At 43.1% G+C, this 25,550-nt stretch overlaps 2 long non-coding RNA genes across 3 annotated transcripts; one reads left to right on the top strand and one right to left on the bottom strand.

Moving 5' to 3' along the window:
* The first annotated feature begins 10,703 nt into the window (after nucleotides 1–10,703).
* LOC138104750 (uncharacterized) lies at nucleotides 10,704–12,551 on the top strand. The gene is made up of 3 exons (XR_011148262.1): nucleotides 10,704–10,785; nucleotides 12,026–12,122; nucleotides 12,465–12,551. It is a non-coding gene; the product is annotated as an uncharacterized lncRNA (long non-coding RNA).
* Nucleotides 12,552–17,631: 5,080 nt separating this feature from the next.
* Nucleotides 17,632–24,885, bottom strand: LOC138104749 (uncharacterized). 2 transcript variants are annotated; one of them, XR_011148260.1, is made up of 4 exons: nucleotides 24,803–24,885; nucleotides 21,468–23,172; nucleotides 18,787–18,897; nucleotides 17,632–17,854 (listed from the first exon to the last, which is right to left on the bottom strand). It is a non-coding gene; the product is annotated as an uncharacterized lncRNA (long non-coding RNA). The 2 variants fall into 2 exon arrangements; XR_011148261.1 differs by lacking the exons at nucleotides 21,468–23,172; nucleotides 24,803–24,885 and adding an exon at nucleotides 20,140–21,309.
* Nucleotides 24,886–25,550: the final 665 nt, after the last annotated feature.

Here is a 25,550-nt window from a genome sequence, read left to right as displayed (position 1 = left end):
GGCCTTCAGATCACAGAATCAGAGAATATTCTGAGTTGGAAGGGACCCACAAGGATCATTGAGTCTGACTCGTCAGTGCATGGCCCATACATGTGGGATCAAACCCACAAGTTTGGTGTTATCAGCACCAGACTCTGACCAGCTGAGCTGACCTAATGCAAGCTGGGCTGTCTAAGCCCATGGATCCTCTCTGCTCTCAGCAGTTCTGAATGTGCTCCCAGCCAAATGCAAACAGTTCTCAGTGCTGGCTGGCCTGAAGCCTTGAATCCCAGGGTTTGTGTACCTGCTCAGTCTGTGGGAGCTGGGGAGCATTGGTGATGTTGTTTGCACAGCTGTGGGCTCGCTGAGCACCTGCAGCCTGGCTCACAGACTCTGCCTGCACCTCAGCTCCTACTCCGTCCAGCAGACACGGATGGAGCTTCACACCAGCATCTCCTCCCCCATCTGCATGGCCAGGGACTTTCCTGTCACACACCATCTCCTTGGGTCCCCTTATCTGCCAGAGGGATGCCGGCCCTCAGAGCCTTCTGAGAGACATCCAGCAGGGAGTACTGATTTTTCCAGCCATTCAAATGGCTTTCTCGTGCTCAGTTGTGCCAGGACACTCACTGCCACAGCAGGAACTAGGAAAAAATCCCTGATTCTTCTTCTTTCTGAACAAAGTCCCATTAATGCTCAGGAAGAGGAGTGAGGCCACAGAACACTCGCTGGGAATGAGACACCTTTCCTTCACAGTTTCCCAGTGAAAACACTACAGCTGTCAGAGCACCATGAGTGTGTGAGGGACTGACTGACCACCATCAGGCAGCTGAAGTCCAAGTTCTTGTAAACCCTGAGGGTGCTGCAGCAGGTTTCCAGCTGTCCCTGACATTGGAAGGCCAGGCAGGCATTCGCACAAGCACAAAAATATGGGTGCACCTCCACTCTTGGTTTGCCTCACTTTCTATTACTACCTAAGCACCTGATCTCACAGATGACCTTTCAGTTCAATGTATTCCAGAGATACCCATCTTTCTCCCAGGCATGGTGAAGGCAGGATATCCTCTGGATATCCCAGAGATATGGGGTCAGGCTGACGTACTCCCATTCTCCCAGCACACACTGACTTGGACCTCCCTGGTGGGTGGAATTCCTGAGCCAGGGGCAGTCAGGCTGCAGCTGGTGAGGCCATGGAGGAGCAGGGGATTATGAGTACCCCAAAACTGGAGCACCTATGAAAGATCTGAAATTACTGCTAAATCCCCAAAGAAAACACATCACAATTCAACATTATCTAGTATTCTTTCCCATAGTAGGATAGGTATAAAATATCAGTCTGATTACTGCAGTTCAGGCTAGGTTTACAATTACTGAAGAATTTTTTTCTTTTCCTGTGAGCTTGGTATAGTTTACACCAAGAGAAAAAAAAAGCTCACAGTGTTGTTTTACAGAGTAATTTTCCTTACATTTGTTTTCTTTCAACTTTTCTAGGTTTTTTTTTTTTTTTTTAGAGTAGTAAGAAGGAACAAAACAGTTGAAGCACATATAACCCTCTCTGGTTTATGAAAATGCAAGAAATACCCACTGCTTTTCAATGCTGAGGTGAAAATTTTCATCTGGAGTGTAATTACTACTGCAGTGTGGATTTAGTTAGATATGTTCAGTTCAGTCTTTGATCCAGTGAAACTTTGTGGGGACTTGTGCAATTGGAAGTAAAACAGGATCCATGATCATTTTTTCTTTGCAATAAAACTAAGAGAAAGAAATTGAACTATCAGCACTTTGATAGATCATCAACAGAAATTTTAAACAGTGTTGGCCCCAGTATGAATTCCTGGTGCACACCACTGGTGACTGGACTTCATGTCACAGATGACAAGTGTTTGATCCTGGAGGTCATCCAGTCACCTCACTGCCCACCTATCTAAACTCCACTTTGCCAGTTTGTCTGTGAGGTTATGAGCTTGGTCAGGTACGATTTGTACATCTGTGCCTGACTATTCCTAGTCACCTTCTTGCCCTCTGTATGTTTGGAAATAATTTTCAGGATTAGTTGCTCCATCACCTTCTCAGGGATTAAGGTGAGGCTGGATGGCCTGTAGTTCCCCGGAAGGTCCTTCTTGCCCTTCTTGAAGACAAAGGTGACATTTGCATCTTCCAGTCTTCAGGAATCTGCTGATTGTCACAAATTTTCAAAAATAATTGAAAGTGGGCTCATAATGACATTGGTCAACCCTTGTGGGACCAACCCATCAGGACCTATGGGCTTGTGTATGTCCAGTTTGTTTGTTTTGACATTTGTTTTAATCATTTTCTTGACTCATTACTTCTAGAAACAGTGGTGCTGAACTTGTCATCTCACAGTCTGCAAGTTTTTAAGTCCACACACCATCCCGTTAACAGAGCCAGAAGTCAGAGACTTCTCCCACACTGCAGTGTTCACTCTCTGCTTCATCCCTCAAGGTAATCTAGTTTATAAAACAGAAAGGAGATCAAATGATTTTAATGTTGTTCTCTATAATGAGAGCCCAGAGCCGTGTTTGTGTGCATTATTTACTCTGGCTCCTTTGAAACAAGCAGCAATGTTTCCAAACCAGTGCTATGTTTTGGTGCTAACCTCTCCAGTTCTCACAGAGGCTATCCTGGGTGGAATTAGAAACACTGATTCATCCCAATTATCTGTGCTCAGAGCCATTCCCCATCTTCCCATGCAAGATCCTGAGTAACCCACAAAGGGAAAAATACTATCACAATGCAACCTTTCTTTCCAAATCCTCTGCTGTCCCTGGATACCACAGGAGCCCATTTCAACCACAGTAGGGACAAAGATATTTATTTTGATTTATGCTTTCCTATGTGCTCTCCCTTAGCCACAAGAAACTGATCTCCAAGCAGATGCATCATCTCTGCGTATCTCTGCTCCCCAACGAGACAGTGACCTATTTCAGAAGTCAAACTGAGATCAAATGTTACTCTCTGGTTCATGGGTAAAAAAAAACCCAACAACTTTGAATCACAAGAGGAACTAGAGGGAAAAGATGTCCATCCTGCACACTGCTGTGTTCACAGTGAGTACGGTTGCTTCCTTTCCCACACATCTTGGCTGTTTATTTGTTTTTTGATTAAGCTAACATGCATTACAGCAGCTGGATCCCTGAGAGTTTTAAAACTTACCTAAGAGTAGGCTAACCCATTAGCAGGAAAATAGGACTGGGAGAAAGAAAAATAATAACCTGTCAGATGCTGAACCTTGTTTTTCTCGTAGTGTGGTGAGGTGAATTCATGTGCAAAAATTTCACAAAGCACACAACGACAACACTAAGTGTGTCTGCCCAGAAAAGTCGTGGATTGGTCATCCCTGGGAGTGTTCAAGGCCAGGCTGGATGGAGCTCTGAGCAACCTGATCTAGTGGAAGATGTCCCTGCCTATGGCAGGGGGGCTGGAATAAGATGACTTGTAAAATCCCTTCCAATCCAAATCAGTCTGTGATTCTACAGTTCTATGGAGCATTAATCTGTTTGTTTTTTTTTTTTTTTTAATTGTTTCTTCTAGAAGAAAAAGACAAAAGGAGAAAGAAAAGGAGATAGAGGAGGAGAATGAGATGGAGAAGAGAAAGGAAAGTTAAAAAGCAAAAGGAAATGGGAAGGGGAAGCAGAAGGAGAAGTGGAAGAGGAAGGGCAAGAACAAAGATGTAAATGCCCAATAGTCCTTGTTTCAGCAAATTAAAGCTGGAGCCATTGACCGTAAACAACCAGTTATAATGTTGGGTCTGAGTCCCAAAGCTCATACTCATGGTAGCTCATGGTCAGACTGAGGCTTTTACATCAAGGTACAGAAATTCCACAACAGTAGAGCTTCCCTATATTTAAGAGTATTTAGAGCTGAACTCTATAACCTCAGCTTCTTGCCACATCTCCCTTTCTGTTGCACCACTAAAGCTTCAAGGGTTTTTTGATTTATGAACAAAAATTGTCTGCACTCCAAAGCCACTGTCATCAAAACATCAATTAAATAAACATTCTGTTTCTTTTCATTCTCCTTATAGAAATAATGCAGAACTTCACCTTAATAGCGACAGATTAATTGCATCATGTCTAAGGTCTGTTGTTTGGATGACTTGTCTTGCTAACCAGATCTGATGGTTATTTGTCGTAGATGGAAACCAGTGAACTTTTAAAAAATAGGTGGAAAAGGGAAAAATCTGGCTGAGAATTAAGCAGTTTCCTAGTACCTGCCCTAAAAGTGATCATCCCAAATATATGTTATTTTTAATGGCTACTCATACCCCTGGTACTGGAGGGGTGAAGTCAGTTGGTAATAGAGGCTCAATCTGGTTCCACCAGAAATAAAAGGAGCAGATTTCTCATGTGTTGCCCTAGAAATACCCAACAGCATGTGAAAAAATCACAGAATCATTTAGGCTGGAAAAGACCCCCAAGATCATGGAGTCCAACCTTTGACCACCTTGTCAAGTAGACCAGAGCACTGAGTGCCATGTCCAGTTGTTTCTTGAGTATTTCCAGCACCTCCCTGGGCAGCCCCTTCCAATGCTTGACAAAGGAAAGAAAGGCTCTGCCTTGTTGTTAAACACTTCAGTAGCAAAAGCACTTGACCAAAGATTGTCCAAAGAGCAGTGGAGACAGGGACAACGTAAAAGAAAACACAGCTTTATGTCTTTCAGGATGGAGAAATTTATTTCCAAATAACAAGGAGATAACTTTGCTAAGTGTCGGAAGGAAGGAAGGAAGGAAGGAAGGAAGGAAGGAAGGAAGGAAGGAAGGAAGGAAGGAAGGAAGGAAGGAAGGAAGGAAGGAAGGAAGGAAGGAAGGAAGGAAGGAAGGAAGGAAGGAAGGAAGGAAATTTTAAAATCAAAGATAATCACAGCTAATATTCCAGAAGCAATTTCTGTGTCAACTGTAACTAATTCATTATATACACACAAATATTTTCTTCTAAGGATGTACCATGCCAGAGGACTCCCTCTGTAAATGGGCTCTGTATGATGGATGAGGGAGGTGCTCTGTGGAGCTGTCCTGGCCAACTTTGAGGGACCAGTTCTTGTATGTCCTGTAACACCAGGGAAACAGGATTTGGAGGGGGTAAACCACCAGATCAAAACCTTCCTGAGCAGAAATTGGTGAGCAGTCTACAGTGGAGCAGGCCAGGGTAGGAGAGAGACTCATGCAAAAAACCAAGCACTCAACCTGATACAAAGAATTTTTGTGGTATATTTCAACTGTGCCATTCTTCTCCCTGATGATCAGTGACAGGACCTGAGAGAATGGTATGAAGCTGTGTCATGGAAGGTTTACCTTGGATATTAGGGAAAGGTTCTTCACCCAGAGTGTGGCTGGGCACCAGAACTGGCTCCCAAGGGAAGTGGTCACAGCACCAGGCCTGACAGAGTTTGAAAACATGAGTTCAGGTTCAGGTTCCCTTGTAAAGCAGTGAGACAGATTTAGGGGTTTTCAAATCATCACTACTTGTCAACCAGCATCATTAGGTACTCAAAGTGTTAAATCTTGTATCTGATGGTTTGAGTAAAATCTATGGAGACAAGGTAATTAAACCCATAACTTCCACTTCCCATCCTACTTAGAGTCAGGGCAAAGTGCCACACAGTGGTTTGAGCTGAATAAATTGTTTTCTGCACTAGCTCCTCTGACAGCCTGGTGAGCTGAAAGAGAAAGACGACTTTCTCTAAAAGAGCAGGAGAGAGAATTATCACCCAGTTTATCACCCTGAGCAGCTCTGGGATGAGCACAACAGAGCAGGATCAGCACAAGTAAGCAGGCACCAGCCCAGCTGTGCCACCTGACTTCATCCCCAAAGAGGGTCAGGGACACTGCTGAAGGGTCATACTGAGAGGTTGTGCCCCCACAGCCTCTTATCTCCCACGGACTTGCAGCATGGGGATGGTCCTCACTGGTTGTTGAACCTGCAGTCTCTCTCAGCTTGTAGAGCTGCTGTTGTTGAGCAAAACCCTAATTTACCTGCCAAATGCAATGACAAATGACAAAGCTTCAGTGTACTCTGGCTTATTTGTTATTAGCCGTGGTGTAAATGTTCCAGGAAAACAATGTTTAATACCCCCATCAGCCAACAAAGCGGCTCTTTCACCAGTATTTACAGGAAGGGCTCGTTTCCCTCAAGTGAGTTTGCTTTGACGTTATTGGGAGAGGCTTTGTGGCAGATATTTACACTAGGCTGAGTGGCTGTGGCATCTTCTGAACACACTTGACACAAGCTGGGGGCCCAGGCTGCCAGAATATGAAAGAGCACTTCCCACAGCACCTTATCAATTTGTTGTACTCCCTGAGTGGCGTGATTACTTTTCCGGGAAGGCTGACTAACCCTCCCTGAACCATTAATCTTGGGACAGCTTGAACCAAGAAAGATTTCTGTAAAAATAGACCACAAAGAATGCATTGGAGACGAGAGGCTTTGCGTCTTTTACAGCTTCTTGACCTCTTCTGGCTGGATTTTTTTTACTAACGAGGAGGATTAAAGGGAATATCCTGGATCCCCAGCGCAGCGCAGTGACCGATGTGCACAGGCGCTCTCAGTCATGTCTCTGAGCAGTGGGGCGGCTCAGGCTTTGCTGTGAAGCACACAAAAAGGGCCTGACTCATTGCTCTTTCAACTCAGTTTCTGTCCTGTAGCTCAGATTTTCTGGGTCTCAAACCCAGCCCTGATTTATGCTCAGTTTTTGGAAGCTCTGGAACCAGTCTGGTGAAAAAAGGGAGAAGGGCACAAAGGGAACACCTGAGAAGAGAGTTGTTTTCCTAGTGTGTAACTTCTCCATAGGTGGGGATTAGTTGTGGTGGCAGGACACCTGGCTCCAATAAATCACAACATTGCCTAATCATTGCACACACGGTGGTGTAAGATTCATGATAATAAAACAACTGAATGCTAATGTAACACATCCTGCAATTCCAAAAATACTAAATGCACAGAAGAATTTGCCTCAAACTAGGAATAAAAGCCTTCTACTTTTCAAAACTCTATGTGATATATAATGTTATTTATTTTTCAGGTATTTTATTTGATAGCATAAAATAGAATTTTATATTTCATATAAAGTAGCTTTTATGTTGTGGGAGAAATGCACTCACTTTACCAACTGAGTCTTGGAAGGCTTCATAAATTTTCCAAAGTACTAAATATTGTAGTACTAAATATTGGAGTACTAAATATTGTAGAAAATGGTTCTTTAATCAAGGTCAGTGCAATAATCCAGTGAGTCTTCATCTCAGATTGCAACTAATTGTATATCAGTGTCACTTCCTTCATAGTCTTATATTTTTAGCTACAACATCAAATTCACTGTTAAGTGGAATGAACACATTAAGTAGCTATACCAGCTGAAATGCTTTTATCAGCAAATACAAGTGCTAATTTAGACACAGAGGGAATTCAAATTTTACATTCCAGTATGATTTTTGTGGGGGTAAACCTTGGCTGGTAGTGTGCTGCCTGCGCAAGGACTTGGCTGCAAAGGTGAAGAAAATACATATACAGAACAATGTTTGGACATTGGTCCAATGGACACAGATTTGGTCATTTGATTTGGTGAGTTTTCTGTTTGAAATGATTATTTGGGGAATGCAAGAACAGGGGATTGGTCAAAATACATTTAAACATCATTAGCTTAAATTTTGTTCCACTGGAACCAAACCAATGCTGCAGACAAAGAAATATTCAAGCAACAATAAGGAAGATCTTTACCTTATCCTCTATGTTATTTTCTTTATTTAATTTCATTTTAAAAAGAGAAAAGGAAATTTGGTTGGGCCTTCAGCTTTTAAACCTTACACCAATCAAAGCTGCTGCAGCATCACCCTTGCAATACGTGGGTGCTACTGCAAAAGTGGGAATTGAACCATGAATCTCCAGCCTTTAAATACAGAAGAAAAACAAAGAAAATCTGTTGCAAGCAAGGAAAACAACCCCTTCCCTTTGCAGCCAGCTGCTCTGAAATCAGAACTGCATCTACATGGTTTGTAAGCCAGCCTTTTGTGGCTGTTTCAGGGGGAGCCACGTTCTTCCCCACTGCTGGATGCTGAAACTGTGGTTCATTATCACATCTGAAGTCTGATGGGGAGCACATAAAATTGTCAATCATTTCCTCAAACAACAGCAAAAAGAAAAAAACCCAACCAACCAAGAAACTGCGTTGTTACCACCATCTACTGGTGGCCTGGGTAGGCTTTCAGCAAGCACTTCAGGACCTGTTGGGGTCATGGAGTCCAACTCCTGGCTCTGAGCAGGACACCCCACGAATCCCACCACGTGAGCATTGTCTGAACATTTTCTTTCCTGGGAAAATCCCAACCCAACCTAAAAGCACTGGGCAATAACAACTGCAAAATGCAAACTAAAATATACTGAGCAAGGATAGAAATGGTTTTAAAATATGACCACTTGTAGTGGCATAAACCTTTTCCCCATCTTTCCAGATATTTTTGGTCTGGTGATTTTCTCTCTAAATATTAAAAGGAGTCAAAGACAAAGTATCATGGGAGTTATTGGTACTTTGCTTGTTCATTTCAAAATAGATTCAGGCTATATAAAATAATAGAATATAGCAAAGGGTTGCATGCTCATTTTTCTTATTTCTTATAAAGCAATAAAGTGAAAAGGCACTTGAAATTATTTTTTAACTAATGTGCCTACAGGTGTTTCATATCTTGTTTAATTATCTACTGAGCCTATAATAATTAAACAAGATATGAGACACCTGTTGGAACATTCACACCTTCCAGAGGGGCTTTAAATGTGAAAACTTACACATGTGTGCTTTGGAACAGGGGAGACTCATTAGCTGACAAGCACATTACAGGTTCTCTGATTTACTACATATTCTCTTAACTCTTCTTCTGAATCTTTAACCAGAGAACCTGGCAGAGACTTTTGCTACTTGCATTTCCCCCTTCCTGTGCTTATTTCCTTCCACCTATTTATTTTCAAACACAAGAATGAGACAAATATTTGCTAAAACTGGATCAGATCCTTAACCTGCTGATATCACCCAAGGTAAATTTTGCTTGTGCCAGTTTTTCCAGTGCAACCTTGGGACAGAATTTCATAAAACGTGAATTTCCATGCTGTCCCTGGCATGATATTGCACCCTTGCCGTGAGCACAGCTCATCTAAAGTGATCTGCAATCCCAAAGGTGTGGAAAATAAAGTCCAGATGTACAGGAATGAACACAGTGAACTGGGCAGTAATGCCTGGATGATGCGGCCAGTGGAGTTTCTGCTTGGCTTTCTTGGGAAAAATGCCCTAATGTCACTGTATGGGTCTGGATTCAGGGTCGCTGAACGAGGGGAAACTCCAAATTTTGCTGTTACCATTAAAATAGAGGCAGAGCTGAAGCAGTTCCCACGTGCTAAGGCGGTGGTTTTTATTTCGGTCAGTAGATGTCAGTGATACACAAGGAAAACCACACATGGCCAAGCCCTGAAACCAGAACTCCTCAGCTAAAACGGCAACACTTCGTTTTTACCTCCTTGGTGTCAAGGTGCAGCTGGTGGAAAAGAGGAGAAGCAAATGTATTTCAGAGAGAAAATGTTCCTGAGAAACATTGGAGATTCCTGTGTCCTACATACGATGAAACAGCACGATTGGGTAGTGACAGATTCAGGACTGACATATATCATCTCAGTATGAATTTTGGAAAGCTTTCATTTGAGGAAAACATGCATTCTCACCTTCCCTTTCCAGACTAGTGCCCCCTCCACAGCTACACTGTTAAAAAGTATAGAATGTTTCAATTGATGGGCTAATCCTAAATCTTTCTCTACTGAAAATGAATTAAGGACAGACTCACTACGGTTCAGCCCAGTTTATAGTAGAGTTTATTAACAGTATGGTTTATTTTGCAACATAGTAAATACAGACAGGCAGAACTGAACATCTCATTCAAGAATAAATTCAATGTGGATTTTTAAGCCTGCAGAACTTCCATAGCTTCACAGCTTGCTGAATTGCTACAAAGAGCTGCAAGTCTTTCCAAAAACCAGTAGGCCAGCCCTGAAAGTCTTGGGATAATCATTGGACATTCCCTTTGATGCCTGGGAGAGACCCAGGCTCAAGGCTGGTCAAAGGTTTCCAGCAATAAAGACAATAAAAGGGAACTCATGTATTAGGAATAAAAGATTAATACATGTAGATCAAAGAGGGATTTATTAGAGGGTGTTGGGGTTTTCTGATTTGGTCAATGCAAAGGAAGTTTGTCAGATAATCACTATTTAAACTATTTTTGACCTGAAACTCAGTTGTAGGTCGCACCCCAATTTTAGCTGGGTACATGAATGCTACAGCTCCAACCACAATTTCCTCATGCAATATTCACAGCAGAGGCAGAGATTAAAAACAGTTTAGATCCTGTGAATGCCCTGGTGTGGCCATACAGGTTTAGCAGGCCTGTCTGAATGCAGCCAGCTGAGTACAGCCCCTCTAACACCTCAGATGAGGGCACTTGAAACATTTGCAGGCACATTAATTCTCTCCTGACTTCAAAGCTTCATACACCTGTCCTAAATGATCCAGACCTGGGCCAGGTTTGCATCCCTTTCACAAATATCTAGGAAATTAGTGCACTTTTTTTCCTAAAAACACCAGCATTTACACATGACTATTACTGGAAAAAAAAAAGGAACTTAGTATTGCTTAGTTATTATTTCTCACCTGCTTTTGTTACTCGTGGCCCCCTTGGGCAAAGAGACCAAGCTGGAGAGGGAAAATGCTCCTGCTAATACGAGCTACCCCTCATCTGCAGTGAATACCAAATGCTGGAAGTAAGTATTTTATTGTGATCCACTGTACACTGATACTTGCTTTTAGGAATTGTTTAACATCTTTACTATATGACTACCTTGGCTGCCTGTATTTCAGGTAACTCTGTCTCTTAATTATATAAGGAACACAAACCCCAGAGACAGAGTTCCTAACATTCATTTAACCCAGCACCTGTTATTGAAGCCCTGATGCCTGAAAACTTTCCTATTTTTTTTCCCCCAAGTAATTTAGTAAAAGAGAGTAGCACTCCCTGCAGGCCTAGTGTGCAAAGTGGTGCTTCCCAGAGTATTTCTGGTACCAGCATTAAAATATACACCAGGCTTTTCATGATATGGAGGGGATCACCATTGATTCCTTTGCACTGAATACTTCCAAGCTCTCAATACTCAAAACAAAAAGTTGATGCAAACTTGCTGTGTAAATGCCATACTTGTTCTGTGTTTCATCTTTCACACATGCTTCATTCTCTTCCTGAAATTCCTCAACAGTCTGAGTTCCCCTCAGAGGCAGTGTGTGTGCTTATGGATTGGGACCATAGGAGAAATTGGCATCAGAGGGAAAACATGATAATGATTTGGCACCGTGCAGGCCTGGGATGCCTGGCTTGGAACAAAAGGTACTTTAAACCCCTGGAGCTCAGCACTGAACATCTGATACGCAGAAACCCGAAGCCACTTTGTTGGCAGCTGTGTACATCTCCATTAGCTCTTCCTGCCCTGGCTTTATCCCTAGGGGACCATTCCACAAATTAACTGCCTTGCCAATTATTTTTTCTAAAATCCTGGCCCACCTGGGAACACTAACAGAAGCTCAGATTGGTTTAGAGACATTGCAACTTCCAAGTCTTTTCAATATGCAAAAGAGTCAGTGAAAGTATTGAATTTTCCATGAATTAGCCAACAAAACAACCTCTCTGTGCTTGCTTTTCTTAGTTCTTGGTACACCCACATACATATGTGCACATCCAGGTGTAGTGACAGAGATCCCAGTTTGAAAACAGATTTTCCTGAAGGCTTTCTCTGAAGGCAGTCGTTGCCAAACATTTCAGAAGTATTAAAAAAAAGGTGATTTTGATGACGCATATCCATCGTGGAAGCTTCTTACTAATCTTACTAATCTGAGTCAGTTAGAAAATGACTCATTCTTACAAATAAGAATATCTATTTCTCATATACCTCTATCTCTTAGAGTAAATGTATATATTAGTCAGGTATACCAAGTCTTTTTCTTTTTTTTCAGCCTCCTCTTGCAGCCTGGCCTTGTTTTTAGACATTGCAGTATCAAAAAGCAGCATCCCATGGGCTGACTGAGCACAGACCCAACAGGACACCTTGCTGTGAGTTTGCATTTATCTCCTTTTCCATTTGTGCACTTAATTTGGAAACACCTTGGAAATGCTTCCTTGAGGAGAGAGAAAGCAAACATGTTTAATAGACAGGAATATGCAGGGATGGGGAATAAGGAAGTGCATTTGGAAGTCTCATGCTGCAGGCTCTCTACAGAGCTGTGCTGTCAGTGTTCAGCCCACTCTCCTACCTATTTTTAAAACTAGCCTCCCTAAAACCTCCTTTCTAACTATAGCACAGGCCAATAAGGTGAAGCACTTATGAGTCAGACTTTTATACCCTTGCCTTTTTTTCTAACCAATTGTTTTATAGGAATTTTTCCTTTTTAACAGGATTTCTTCTCGTGGCACCCACATTTTCACAGCAGCAGAACTGCAGCCACCTAAGTCACCCTGGAGGATGCTCAGGCTTGGTATATCACATTATCATCATAAAGCACTCAAATACAGTATAAAAAGAATGGTGTGGTTTTGGGGAAAATAGAAATATGGAGTGCTTTCAGAGTGGTATCTGAGCATGGAAGGTGCTGTAAATTGGGGTAAAACAACCCAGCAGGACTTTTTATTTTAGTCTTCTCAATAGTATGATCGGCTCCTGGTGTTTGAAGTCATTAAGCAGTCCACAGGTCTAGAAATAGTGCAATTTTTTAAACACTATTTTCAGCTGTCTCCTTTAGTTTAACCCTTGATAAGATTTATCTGGGCATTTATCAGTTTTGATTGCTTTCCCTTGCAGAGCAAGGGAGGGACTCTAAGGCTCGAAACTACCTCTTCAAAATGAAAGCTGTGGCTGTGTTGTGTATTTAGATAATTTTTTAAAAAGGGTGGGGGTTCTATAAAAATCCTTACTTGTATTGGGAATGGCTTCATCTAGAGCAGATTTCCGTTTTCACTTCCTTCTCTGTCATTTTATAACTGCAGGAGAGTAACCTAATTTTCACGTCACGTTTTTACTGTGAGGGTGGGGAGGCCCTGGCACAGGTTGCCCAGAGAAGCTGTGGCTGCCCCATCCCTGGCAGTGTCCAAGGCCAGGCTGGATGGGGCTCTGAGCAAGCTGGGATAGTGGAAGGTGTCCCTGCCCATGGCAGGGGTTGGAACGAGATGATTTTTAAGGTCCTTTCCAACCTAAACATTCTGTGATTCTGTGTGGGTTGTATATTCCTTCTTAGCCCTCACAGGTTATTGTACTGCTTTTTCTACTACTATATATTTTCCACCTCTCTTGAGTATCTTTTGCAGATATTCTGTATCAATTGTAGACTGCTAAGATCCATATGGAATCAGGATCATTGCTGCTAAGCACAATAGATCCATCAAGTTGAAAGGTACAGCTTTTATTTTTCCCCAAAATTATTTGACTCCTGCAGTGCTTTACATTTATGATTAATGATGCATTTGCCTGCTGCAGCTAATTAAAGAGCAATTAATCGAAATATTTTATCTTTATCTCTGTCAGCTAACCAACTTTGTAACCATTTCTATGCTGATACTACCATACCAATGGTCTATATATTTCAGAATTTTTATGTTTTTACAATATTTGCCCTTTTCTATTTATGCTGGGCCATTGGTCATGTGGATAACAAATTTTTTTCTTTCTGCATGTGGAAGACTGAATTGTTATAAAACATGCACACTCCTCAGGCCTTAGCAGCTAAATTTTCTGTGAATTCCCCACTCCATTTGTGGTTATGGCATTCCCACCAAGCAGAGCCAGGCCCTGTGTTCACAGGAACCAGTATTGGGTTATGTGAAGGACTGATGGACTGAGCAGAGGCCAATCGAAAGCAGTTTAGAAATATTATGTTGTCTTCTGTGGTGTTTTTGTTTTGTTTTTGTTTTTCCCACCAAAAATAAAGAAAAGAAAAAGAAAAAAAAGAACAAGCAGCAAGAAAAAAAATCTGCAGGTTCTCTTTCCATGGTAGGTTTATCTTGCCATCTGGGGGATGGATAGATTGTGAAAGGGAGGAGAATGGCACTTTGCCAGATTCTCATCTGAATATTGTCTTCCAGAGCCTCATGCCACCTTCCAAAACTCCCTCCTCTGAAGTCAGAGTCAGTAGCAGCCAGTTTCCACTGCTGGCTGTCTCTAGATAAGATTTTTCCTCACATTCCCTACAAATGAGATTGTGCTGCCAACAGTCAGAGTTGTGCTAATCCAGTACAGCTCTACACACTCCAGTGTCCCACCAGGGTATGGACAGCAGCCTCTGGCACGGCCACAGGTGAGGTTCCCTGCCCTGGGAAAGTTGTCCTGCTCCATCCCAGCCCACAAAATCTGCTCTAAACAAGGCCCTCCCAGATGCCAACACAGACATGAAATGGCATCAAGGTAAAATGATCTTCCTGGAGTCCAGGTGGATGAAAACATCATATCCTCCTCTGGGAGGAAGGCTGTCCAGCTTTGGTTTACCTATAATTCTTCATGAAACTCTGGAAATAATCTTGTGTTCACTCATTTCTTTGTCCATTCCAATTTCCAGACAAGCTTTCAGCATTTGTCATCTGAGCCCTTCTTTATCTATTGCTGTCACCTGAAATCTTAACAAAAAGAAATCCTGTAAAAGAATATGCATCTTATATGCATCTTACTCTCTTTTGACAGTCATCTTAAAAGCTTTACAAAGAGATGGTTTGGTTTGTTTTTTTTTTTCTTTTTTCTTGTTTGCTCAAAATTGCCCAAGCTTTGTTGCCACAAAAATAAATTGTAAGAGATGTCTTAGCACCCACATGGAGCTATGAGAACATCACATCCAGGCACAGTCCAGAGGCTTGGTGGAGGCTGGGAGCTGAGCAAGGGTTTGGGGCTTTTTTTATGGCAGGTATTTGACATCAGGTAAAATGAGGCAAGAACCCCAGCTCTTGCAGAAATGGCTGCTCATTTGTGGTGCCTCTGTCTGGGGACACAGCAGATGTCCAACCCAAACAAATTCAGCACAGCACTGAAAACCAGGCTTCTCCTATTCTGTGTTGGGCAGCTAATATTGCTGGCAGCACCATGTAATATTTTTTCCTTCCTGTTTGTGGCACTGCTTATCTTGCAATAGGTGATATGAAGTGGCTCAGGAGGTGCTGTGAGGCACAAGTAATGTGTGTTTGTAAAGCACTCCAAGGCACTTGACTGAAAGCAGGTAGGAAAGCATCACCTCTGGCTACCAGCAGGGTCAGGATCTCCACAGCAGCCTGGCTCTGGAAGCAGTAATTTCTGCATGATGACATGCCAGGAGTCACTTATTACATCTCAGGGCTGTTATCTCTGTAAGGGACGTGTCTTCTTTGGAGTGGCCACCTGACATCCTCATTAAGGCTTCATCAGCTGTAATGGGCTGTACATAGCAGCCAATGCCTGAGAATGAGAGAAACGCCTTCTACTCTGAAAATGTGAGAAGTGGCCACTCTGATGGCTCACCTGGCCTGAAATGGATCTAAAATATCCCCACTATTACTTCCATGTATGCCCAGAGCACCTATTAAGCCCCCACATGGATCAGGACTCCGGTAAATCGGGAACCATCCACAGGCAGAACAAAGCAGCAGCTTGTAAGAGAATCATAGAAATGCTAAGGTTGGGAAAAACCTCTAAGATCATCGAGTCCAGCCATTAATCTAGCACTGCCATGTCACCACTAAACCATGTCCCCAAGTGCCACACAGAGGAGGCAACAGATGGGGGCAGGTTGAATGGAAAATAGAAGGAAACAAGGAGATGGGATCAGACAGTACGAGTTATGTTAAACACATTCCAAGCTTTTGCTGGCATCCCTGCAAAAAAGGTCAGATGAGACATGGGAAGGGGGCAATGAAAGTTTCTCTGGATGCTCCTCAGTGGCATCTCACATGGAGGCTGGGGGCAAAAACACACAGGTGCTGCTCAGGGTGAAGGAAACTACAAGGAGTTACACCAGCAGAGGGGAAACAACAGAAAAGCCACAGCAGACAGCAAAATTACTAGGCAGGCACTTGCTGGATGAACCTGGGAAACTTTTAAACTAAGTTTCAAAACAATGAGGGAAAAAAGTTTACCTTTCTCCCCAGTTGCTGCTGTGCCCAGGCAAACAGCCCTTTGCTATACAGTCCCTCTAAAGGAAGTGTATCACATAGATATTTAACTCTCTCATCTGTTTCTCACTCAAAAGGAAAGAGATGGATGTTGCTAAATGCTGGCTGCCTCCTTGAGACACAGTATGCTCAGGTAGAGGCAGGGTGGACAGGGGATGCTCTTCAACCCCAGCCAGGCAGAGGTGATATCATTAACTTTTCCTTAGATGTTTGGCACTTTCTGTGAAGATCAAATAAATAAATAAAGCCCCATACATTTCACATACACACATATATATGGGGAAGCAAACTTGCAATGTCACAAAATAATCCTTTTGGATAAATTAATAAAACCACTCACAGTTTAGTGGGTTGGTTTTGTAACAGACCAGTTCGTCTGTGGTAGGTTAGAACATGCCAATTAAGAAGACAAAGAAACATAATTCTGCTTAAATTCACTAATTACCATGAAAACTTTGCAACTTGGAAAGCCTGAACTGTTCTGCCACAGACAGTATGTAAGAAAAGCAATGTTCCAGTTTAAATTGAAGCTTCCCATGCCTCAAACAGGAAAATGTCTAAGCTCTGCTTTGAGTTTGGTAAAAATGCCAGCTACATATTTACCGAAATATTTAAAGTAGTGAGAGCACATGTGTTACATTACATTACTTTAAATGAAATTTGTATCCTGTTGTGTCCCCCAGTATTTCAAAGGAAAAGAGGGAGGAGAGAGGGAAAAAGACCAGGCAGAGCTGAATCTACTCCACAAACTGAAGATACCCAAAATGCCTGGAGGGACTGCTGGCAATCCCCTCCTATGTACACTGAGCTCCTTGAGGACAAAGAACAAAGTTCTGAAGCATTTCTTCTGTCTTAAATCTTCTCTGTACATGAGGAGGATGCAGGTCCCAGCTTGACAAGTGGGAAAGAACCATTACAAGGTGCAATGTGTCTCTGCCAGCCAGGGATGTACCCAGGGCTATAGCAATAGCAAAATCAGTCACTCCCTTACAGGAATAGCAGCCATTTCCACCGCTGTGACCCAGGATGAAGGTTTGGGTGGGTTTCTCAATTCTCATTCTGACATGAAAAAACAGTAAGTCTTTGTCTCTTAATTTTAAATGTTGAGCCCCTGTTTGCCTTCCAGCTTGGCTATTTTAGAGCACAGTAGGAACATTTGCTTTCCCTAAACTTTAAGTGAGATTATTTTCCCATACAGTCAAACAATCTGAGATGCCATGAACTTTAAGAAAAAGTCTATCTATCTATCTGTCTATCTGTCTATCTCTGTGTATATCCTGAAAATTGTGGTGGCATCATTGGCATCAGGAGTACATAGACTGTTCTTCATGTGAGGACAAAGCTTTATGGGCTTCACCTTGTCTTTCATTCCAAATACAATTCCTCCTTTGTTGGTCACAAAACTGGATAACCACAGCTCCACACAGTTCAGCATGTTCTTTATTTTCATTTTCAGGGCAGAGTCTGTTCATAAATGAGATCTTGGCTCTTACAATCAGTTCACCAAAAGCTTGAATATAGTCTGTGCCATGGGGAAAACAGTGGGAAAGATTGGAGACCTCTGCTGTGGTTATATCTGGATACCAGCTGTCAGATCTCATCATCCTTGGGACAGCAGCATGCATTTTCCATCACAAATGCCATTAGGTGCATCAGAACAGAGCCTTTAACAACAAATTAAAAAGCAATAGCCCACATGAATCACAAAACAGCTAAGGAGAAAAGGCTGTGAGAGACAGTAACCCAGAAAATCACTTGATTAAGAACTAAAAGTGGCTACTGTTCCCTTAGGGGAATCAAAAAGTTCCTTGTTTATTACGGTATCCCACAGTGGTAAGGAGGAGAAGAGGGATCCAACAGGCAGGAATTATGCAGCAAGACTGATTTATTTAATTATTTTACAAACTCTTTTATAGACTTTTTTCTTCATAGTCTAATTGGTCAAAGGATCAGCCACCCCTTGGGGTGATTGGCTAAAATCCTAAAACATCCATTGTCAAAATATTTTTCTATTTTTACCACAAACAAAGCTCTGCAAGGTTGCAGGTGTTCATAGTTTATAGAACTCTGCTACTATGTTCCGTGAGAGAGAAAAATATCTCACGGGACTGGAAAGAACTGGAAAGAAGCAAGAAAAATTCTTGCTAGCAGCAATATTTGTATCCATAATCTGTTGGTAGCAGATTATCAAGGCTCATCAAAGATTAGAAGACAGGTATTGACTGAGGGCAAAAAGACACAGAGCTGTGCCCACACAACTAAGATGTGAATTAGGAGCACAGGCAAAGGAGAGAGAAGATCATCTTGTGGAACAAATGACAGCTCAGATGGGATGAACTCAATTAAAGTACCGCTCAGTTAAAGTCCTTGCAGTCACACCTGTGTAGAGCTGCTTCTGCCTTCCATGCACTTCACAGCTACTCAGCTACCTCTGCTCTCCATTTAGAGTTATTTGGAATGATGTGTCTCCATAAGGAAATCCTGCCAGCACAATGTCTGATGTATTAGATGGTAATAGAGGGAGACAAAATCAGTGTAAACTGACCGATTAAAATAAGTGTTCCTCTTTTCAACCTTTATAATTCTTTCCACTTACCCCATTCTACTTTTGCTGGTGTGGGTAACACTGTGCTGGTATTTTGATGATGACTCTTGTTGCAAATCTCTTCTGGAGCTGATTTCATAGGCCATGGCTGGAGCTAAGGCACTTTATGGAAAGAAAAATGCAGAACTGATGATGGCCACAACGAAAATCGTTCTCACTGAGCCAGAAAGGCCAAGCTTGCACCTGCCCTGCTCCAGCAGCTCCCAGGAGGAATGGGAGGAATTCTCACAGCAGCCCCGGGGCAGCACACAGCTGACACATCTCCTGAATCTGCTTGGAAAGCACAGATAAGGAGGCCTGGTTTTGGCTGGAATAGAGTTAATTTTCCTGTTAGGAGCTGGTACAGTGCTATGTTTTGGATTTAGGATGAGAATAACGCTGATAACACACTGATGTTTTAGTTGCTGCTGAGCAGTGCTTGCTGTAAATCAAAGACTTTTCAGTTTCCCAGGCTCTGTCAGCAATCAGGTGGACAAAAAGCTGGGGGACATGGCCAGAACAGCTGACCAAAGCTGGCCAAAGGGATATTCCACACCACAGAACATCGTGCTCAGTATAGAAACTGGGGGTAACTGGCTGGGAGCTGCCAATCCCAATCAGGAGCTGGCTGGGCATTGGGCAGCGGGTGGGGAGCAATTGTACTGTGCAGCCCTTGTTTTTCTTGCCTTTGGTTCCTCCTTCTCTTTTTACTATCTCCTTTTTCATGACTATTACTATTATTATTAGATTTTAACTTATTTCAATTACTAAACTGCTCTTACATCAACACACAGGTTTTATGTCTTTTTTCCCCAATTCTCCTCCTCATCCCAGCACTGGGGAGGAATAAGGCAGCTGCTGCATGGTGCAGAGCTGCCATCTGGGGTTAAACCATGACATAAGGAAATACACACTACCCTGGCAGGAAGCCTGGGCTGGGCTGGCTGTGACAGGCCACTGGAATTACTTCCTTGCAATTTATCCCATCAAGACCAACACACGTCACAGAGGAGGAAATGCACAGAGGAGCTTCCAAGGACAAGGTCACCGTACCTGCCTGTGGCAAAGGCAGAAACAGGAACAACACTCCCTTCTGTCCCAACACCATAATTATTCTGATCAATTTTATTTTATGAGTGTCATTAGGACACTGCTGGGAAAAAAAATTATGACAATTAGAACACAGCAACTACTGGGATATAAAGTGAAGACGATATGGAACAAAGTTTTGAGAAAAATACAAGGAAATTACAAGTTTAACCATGAGTGAAACAGGAGCCTGGGCAGAACTGATCACACCTCTGAGACCAGCATCAATATGAAAGAAAAATCTGCAAGAAGGGAAATTTTAGATGAGTGACTCACGTGGTACTCATTTCAGGCACAGGAAGTGACAGGCTGCAGTGAGAACCAGTCACTTTTCTGGCTCCACAGCCATGAATGCAGCTCAGCAGGAGAGCCCAGACCTCTGGAGAGACTTGAGGGGCTCTGAATGAAGGATTTCTGCTCTACCCCACCCATGACAGAGCCCCAAACACTCAGCAGGACCTCTGGTGTCTGTGCAGTGTGAAGTGAAAGTCAAGAGTGATTTGTGTGTGCAGAGCCGCGAACACTCAACTGAAATAAACCACCCAGCAGCAGGAAGTCTGCAGTAAATAAAAACAGCAAAGCCAAGAGACTGTGAAAAGAATACCCCTGTTCTCCCCTGCCCTCAGGAGGAGGTCAAAGGCTGGTGCAAATCCTTTCGAAGTTAAAGGGAACAGCTGTGTGTTGTTAGTGAGCCCCTCTGACTCCTTTGTTTCTAACTCGGCTCTCAGTGACACAGCAGCAGTGCAATTTAAGGCATATAAGGAAAACAGAAGACTTTTCATAGTTTACTTATTTTTGGGTTTTCACTTAGGTCATCTGGGATACTTAGATACTGTTCATATGAGTGCAGAAAATAGCTGAAAGGCAGCCACTCATGGAGAATGGAAATGCTACACTGTTTTAATGATGCAAATCATCCAGGTGCCTGGAAAGCCCTTCAGTGGAAAGGGTGAATAATTACCAACAAATAAGTAGTAAACGGAAAAATGTTCTCTGTGGTCTGCAGTGTTTAGTCCTCTCCTTCTACCCCTCCCTCACATAATTACAACTAAATTGACTGATTGCCATGTCCTCTATTAAGAAACTGAAAGTAAAGAAAGAGGCAAGGTAAGGCATAACCCTTCAAGTCAATGGAAAACAAACCTGGTAAGGCAAGGGACAACTGTTCTTCACCCTGTGCCATGCTGCTAACCCTGGGATTTGAGGTCTTACAGCACATGCTGTCAAATGTAGTCATTTTGCTCTGCAAGAACAGGCCCCTAAATGTACCAGGTGTCCCCTCTCCCAGCGTGTCCCCAGCAGTCTTCCCACTTTGGAGCAGCTCCAGGTGACAAACCTCAAACATGGTTTCCTCCTCTGGTATTACTCAAAGTGATGGTGGGGTGAAATTGGCACCAGGATTTTCATGGCTGCCTGGGGCAGAGGGAAGGCTCAAGGGAAACAAGAATTTGGACAAAAGACTGCTGGTCTAGCCAGTCACCCTCTCCTATCTGTAATTTAGATAATATTCAACCACTGCACAAACAAAGCCATGCGACTGGGAGCAGTTTTTATTTGCTGAGAGAATCATTAGCAAGTGTCTGTCTTTCCAAGGCCTCTCTTACCTGTAAAGCTGCTTTGGGATTGTGAGATGGGTGCATTTGTGTATCTTCCTTAACAAAATGGCTCCCACACCCACCTCTTGGGTGGTCCAGGGCACTAAACAGCCCCCAGGTTAGTGGTGCTTTAATTATCAGTTTCTGAAGGGCAAAGCAATCTACCCCGAGCAGATGAGAGAGGCTTTGATAAACAGCCCATTCCCCTTTCCTCTAACCTTTGCAGGAGGACATGCAGAGTGCTGGTAGGATTGTATCTGGGGCATTGCTAGGAAAACAGGCTGGTTTTGCAAAGGCTTCATTCCCTGATGTGCTCCCTATTGCTTTGCTAATTCTCTTTTCGATTCCAGAGGCAGGAAAGAGAGCTTCCACATCAGTGTTTTACAAAAGAGCTGGGGTTAACAGGCATTAATGCAAACCATGACCAACACTGGACTGCTTTGTTCATGTGGCATCAGACAGCTTATATAAGATAGAACTCTATTTTCTTTAAAACCCACATTGTTTCACATGTGCATAAGATATGATTTAAATTCCAGTTTATAAGTAATGTACAAAACCATTCCTAAGCTAGAAACAAAAATAAAACATTGTCCAAGAGAGTAAAGGACTCCTGGGGTTCTTTATCCATGCAGTTCCTATAGATCAGAATGTCCCATGGATTTTCTCCCAATTCAGAGGTTCTTTTTCTTCCACCCAACAAATGTCAAGTATTAAAACCACCAGAGCAATGACTTAGTCCACATTTCATTGCCTGCACTGGTACAAAGGTTTCTGTGTAGTCTGTGATCAAAGCAAGCTGCAACCTCTGTCAAAAAATTACAGTCACAAGGAGAATATTCAGGAGTATTTTACAAGATATATTAAAAACTATTCATTTATGATGGCACAGTTAGAAGGCTGCAGCAATAGGAATCAAAATAGCACACTATGAACACAAATGATCTCCAAGAAACTTCATCAAGAGGCAGTCCAGACATATTTGTACTGCAGGCAAGGGCTGCCTTAACTGTTTGCTTCCTTTTTTGTGCATCTGTGATTCCATCCTTTTTCACGGATGAATAGGAGATTGACGTGCTAAACTAATTCTGCACAGAGAAAAAGAAGCAGCATGCTAGCTGAAACAAGGCTCTTTTCCTGTTTAACATATAAATCCCAATGATTTGCCAAATAGGACTTTCACTCTGTTAATTACATGTGCAATGACAATTCAGGTTATTGACAGGAAAGATTATATAATAATTGCACAGGAACCTCAAATGTGTGCTTTCCAACCTTCTCCCTAAAAAGTTATGGATTTCTAAATATCATATATCTCAATTGTGAAAATTATACACTTCCATCACAAAAACATGACGGGGTTTTATCCAGTTTACTCGCCTGATGTGTGTCTTGGTGTGAAAATGTTACATTTCTTGCTGAAGTTTGCAAAACACAAGCACTGCTTTTGCCTCTCAAACAACCTGTTTTGCTCCCAAATAATAGCACCACTCTTTTTTTAGTTCAGATACTTGATACCAGCAGGTGAGAAAAGAAACCCTCACATATCCTACCAAAGACCCGGCCGTTCTTTGACTCTGCACAGCATCCGAGCACAAATACACGTGGTGCAATGAGCATCCACGGCTGTTTCGGTGGAACATTTTTTTCAAAGCCAGGAATATAACTTGTGGACTTGCTGTCATCCCAGCTTCTGCCGTGCCGTTGCACACCCCTACAAAGCAGAATTAAAGTTTGATGTTCATTTCCCAAGGTTCAGCCTAGAGATAGCTCTGTAATTTGAAACAGCCGCGCCTCACACAGCAACAAAGCCGAAGGGGAAGCTGCCAGAGGTTAATCTTTCCTCTGGTATTTCTACCCCAGCTTTGCTTGGCAGTATTGCCCTTGGGCTGAATTGAGGAGGACAATGAGACTGTTAAGCAGTTTGGCTTTGTTTTGCACGCTATGGAAACCCTAATTCCCTCCTGGGAGAGGATCTCTCTAAGAGATCTGGTTGGCCACACCAGAATCCTACACGTGGAATCCCAGCTCCTCGCTCGGCACTGCCCATATCTGAATCTGCAGCTTTGCCACTCAGCCCACATCTGCCTCTGAAACAGGCTCTGCCTCATTCTCCCTGGCACGGGCGCTGCTTCCAGGTCAGTGTCTGAAATAACCTCCCCTCGTGCCAGGATGATTCCTAATGGCGGCGAATGGAATGCACACCCGTGGCTGCTGTGATGCAAACCGGCTTGCTATGTTGCTGATCCTCCCAACTATTTTTGTACACTTGGCAGGCCTCTCCATCCACGTGGAACTAGCAGAGCAACATCAAAATCAAATGGAGTAAAGATAAAGCCACTAGAGGACAAATATAAATTACTAATAAGCTTTTCACAATGCCAGCATGTGCCAGCCAGACATATTAAAGAAAAGGCTCAGGTTGCTTCTGCTCCTTCCTCCCCTGTGCCACTTAGGAATTTCCTCCACCACAGACAATCACGGATATGATTTCACCTCACTGAACGTCACCATGCCCAAGAGCAGAGGCTATTTTTTTCCAATTTACTTCTGGAAGCCAATCCATCTTAGAGCTGCATGAGGGATAGCAAATCTGCTTATCCACTGCACACAGACAGATGGCACAACAGAGTGAAAACCTGAGTCAAAGATGCTGGTCAGAATTCACCTTGCTAAATACATGTTCATGCTTGAGACCCTCACGTTCAGGTCCATCAGGCACTCTAGTTGTTCTGGCATCCTGACCTCCTAAGCAGGATTGGGGGGTTTAAACATTAAGAGTGCTCCAAACACTTCTTGTCCATGCAGAAACTCCAAGCACTGCAAGCTCGAGTTCTCCATACATCTCACAGCCCAGTGTAACAACCCTATGTTATCCCCTGTCTGCATCCATACCTGCACATACACGGCCTGCATGGGAAAAACCAGCTGCCACAGGAGCCACAGGCTGGCAAAAAGGCCGACATTGCAGCTGTCACTGTGCTTGTGCTGCGAAGGACCTGGTCCTGGCTCCCTCAGACAACTCCAGATGTGCACCCCAGCACGTCCCCAGCACAGCCCTCTCTCACACCCTGACAAAGAAGATGCCTCAGAGGGTTCAGTGAAATGCAAATGTAGCTGGTTCAAAAAGAAAATGAAATTCTGAGGGTTTGCACAGGAAACAGCCTGGGGGCGGAGAAAGGAGGCTGAATGCCTTTCATTGAAATGCAAAAAGAAAATCTTCTTTCTCAGGAAGAGCAAAAACCACCCCCCGGGGTGATAATTTTGTTAAGGTAGCAGGAGAGTAACTGGTAGCAAAATCTATTCTAGATTGGTCCTGAGAAACCGTTTGAGTTAAATCAAACCTTTTGAGTTAAATCATCTCCGGTGTTTTCCACTGCATGACACTTTTCTACTTTTTTCATCACTGCTGTCTTGAAATACACGGGAGAAAAAAAATTTAAATATACAGGGGAAGAAAGAGTCTATCAAGACTTAATGAGAGCGGAAATGATGCAAAAGGAACCCCTCCAATGATCTCAACGTGTCCCAAGCACATTAAGTAATTACCATCTGTCCTCTTAGCTGGAGTCATTAATCTCTTCAGCTGTGCTGTGCTGCTTCTTGGTGGCTGAACCTCTTGCATACAAAACTATCAGACTGCAGAGCTGCTTCACAACCATTTTGCCATCCTTAGAAGCTTTTTTAGCTTTGCCAGGGTGTGCTTGAGTGCATTCATCAGAACCAGTACATGAGGGAAAAAATGGGAATGGGTTTGGCAGGCAGAAACGAAAGATTTGGCCTGATCTGAAAAAGAGAGGCGCTGGTTCAACCAGCGGGGAGTGTTTGCTGGCAGAGGGAGCAGCCAAGAGGAATGTGCGTTGGAGGGGACCCTGAATTCAGCAGGGACCAGTGCCAGGGAGCAATGGGATGTCCTGGCACGTGTGCCAGCGGTGGAGGCACAACCCCTGCCCCCGGCTCTTTCGGCGTCACTTCACACAGGGCACTTGTACTTCTCCTTCAGACTCACTTGGTCTCCACGCACCGCTGCTGGGTGCACTAATCGGCGATACATCCTCACGCATCAGCACACGTCCTGCTCTCATCCTTCAG

Source organism: Aphelocoma coerulescens, chromosome 1A (genome assembly GCF_041296385.1).
Source record: "Aphelocoma coerulescens isolate FSJ_1873_10779 chromosome 1A, UR_Acoe_1.0, whole genome shotgun sequence".
In the NCBI taxonomy this organism is placed as follows: Eukaryota; Metazoa; Chordata; class Aves; order Passeriformes; family Corvidae; genus Aphelocoma; species Aphelocoma coerulescens.
Note: the sequence above shows the minus strand (reverse complement) of the source record. Positions and strands in the feature narration are given on the sequence as shown.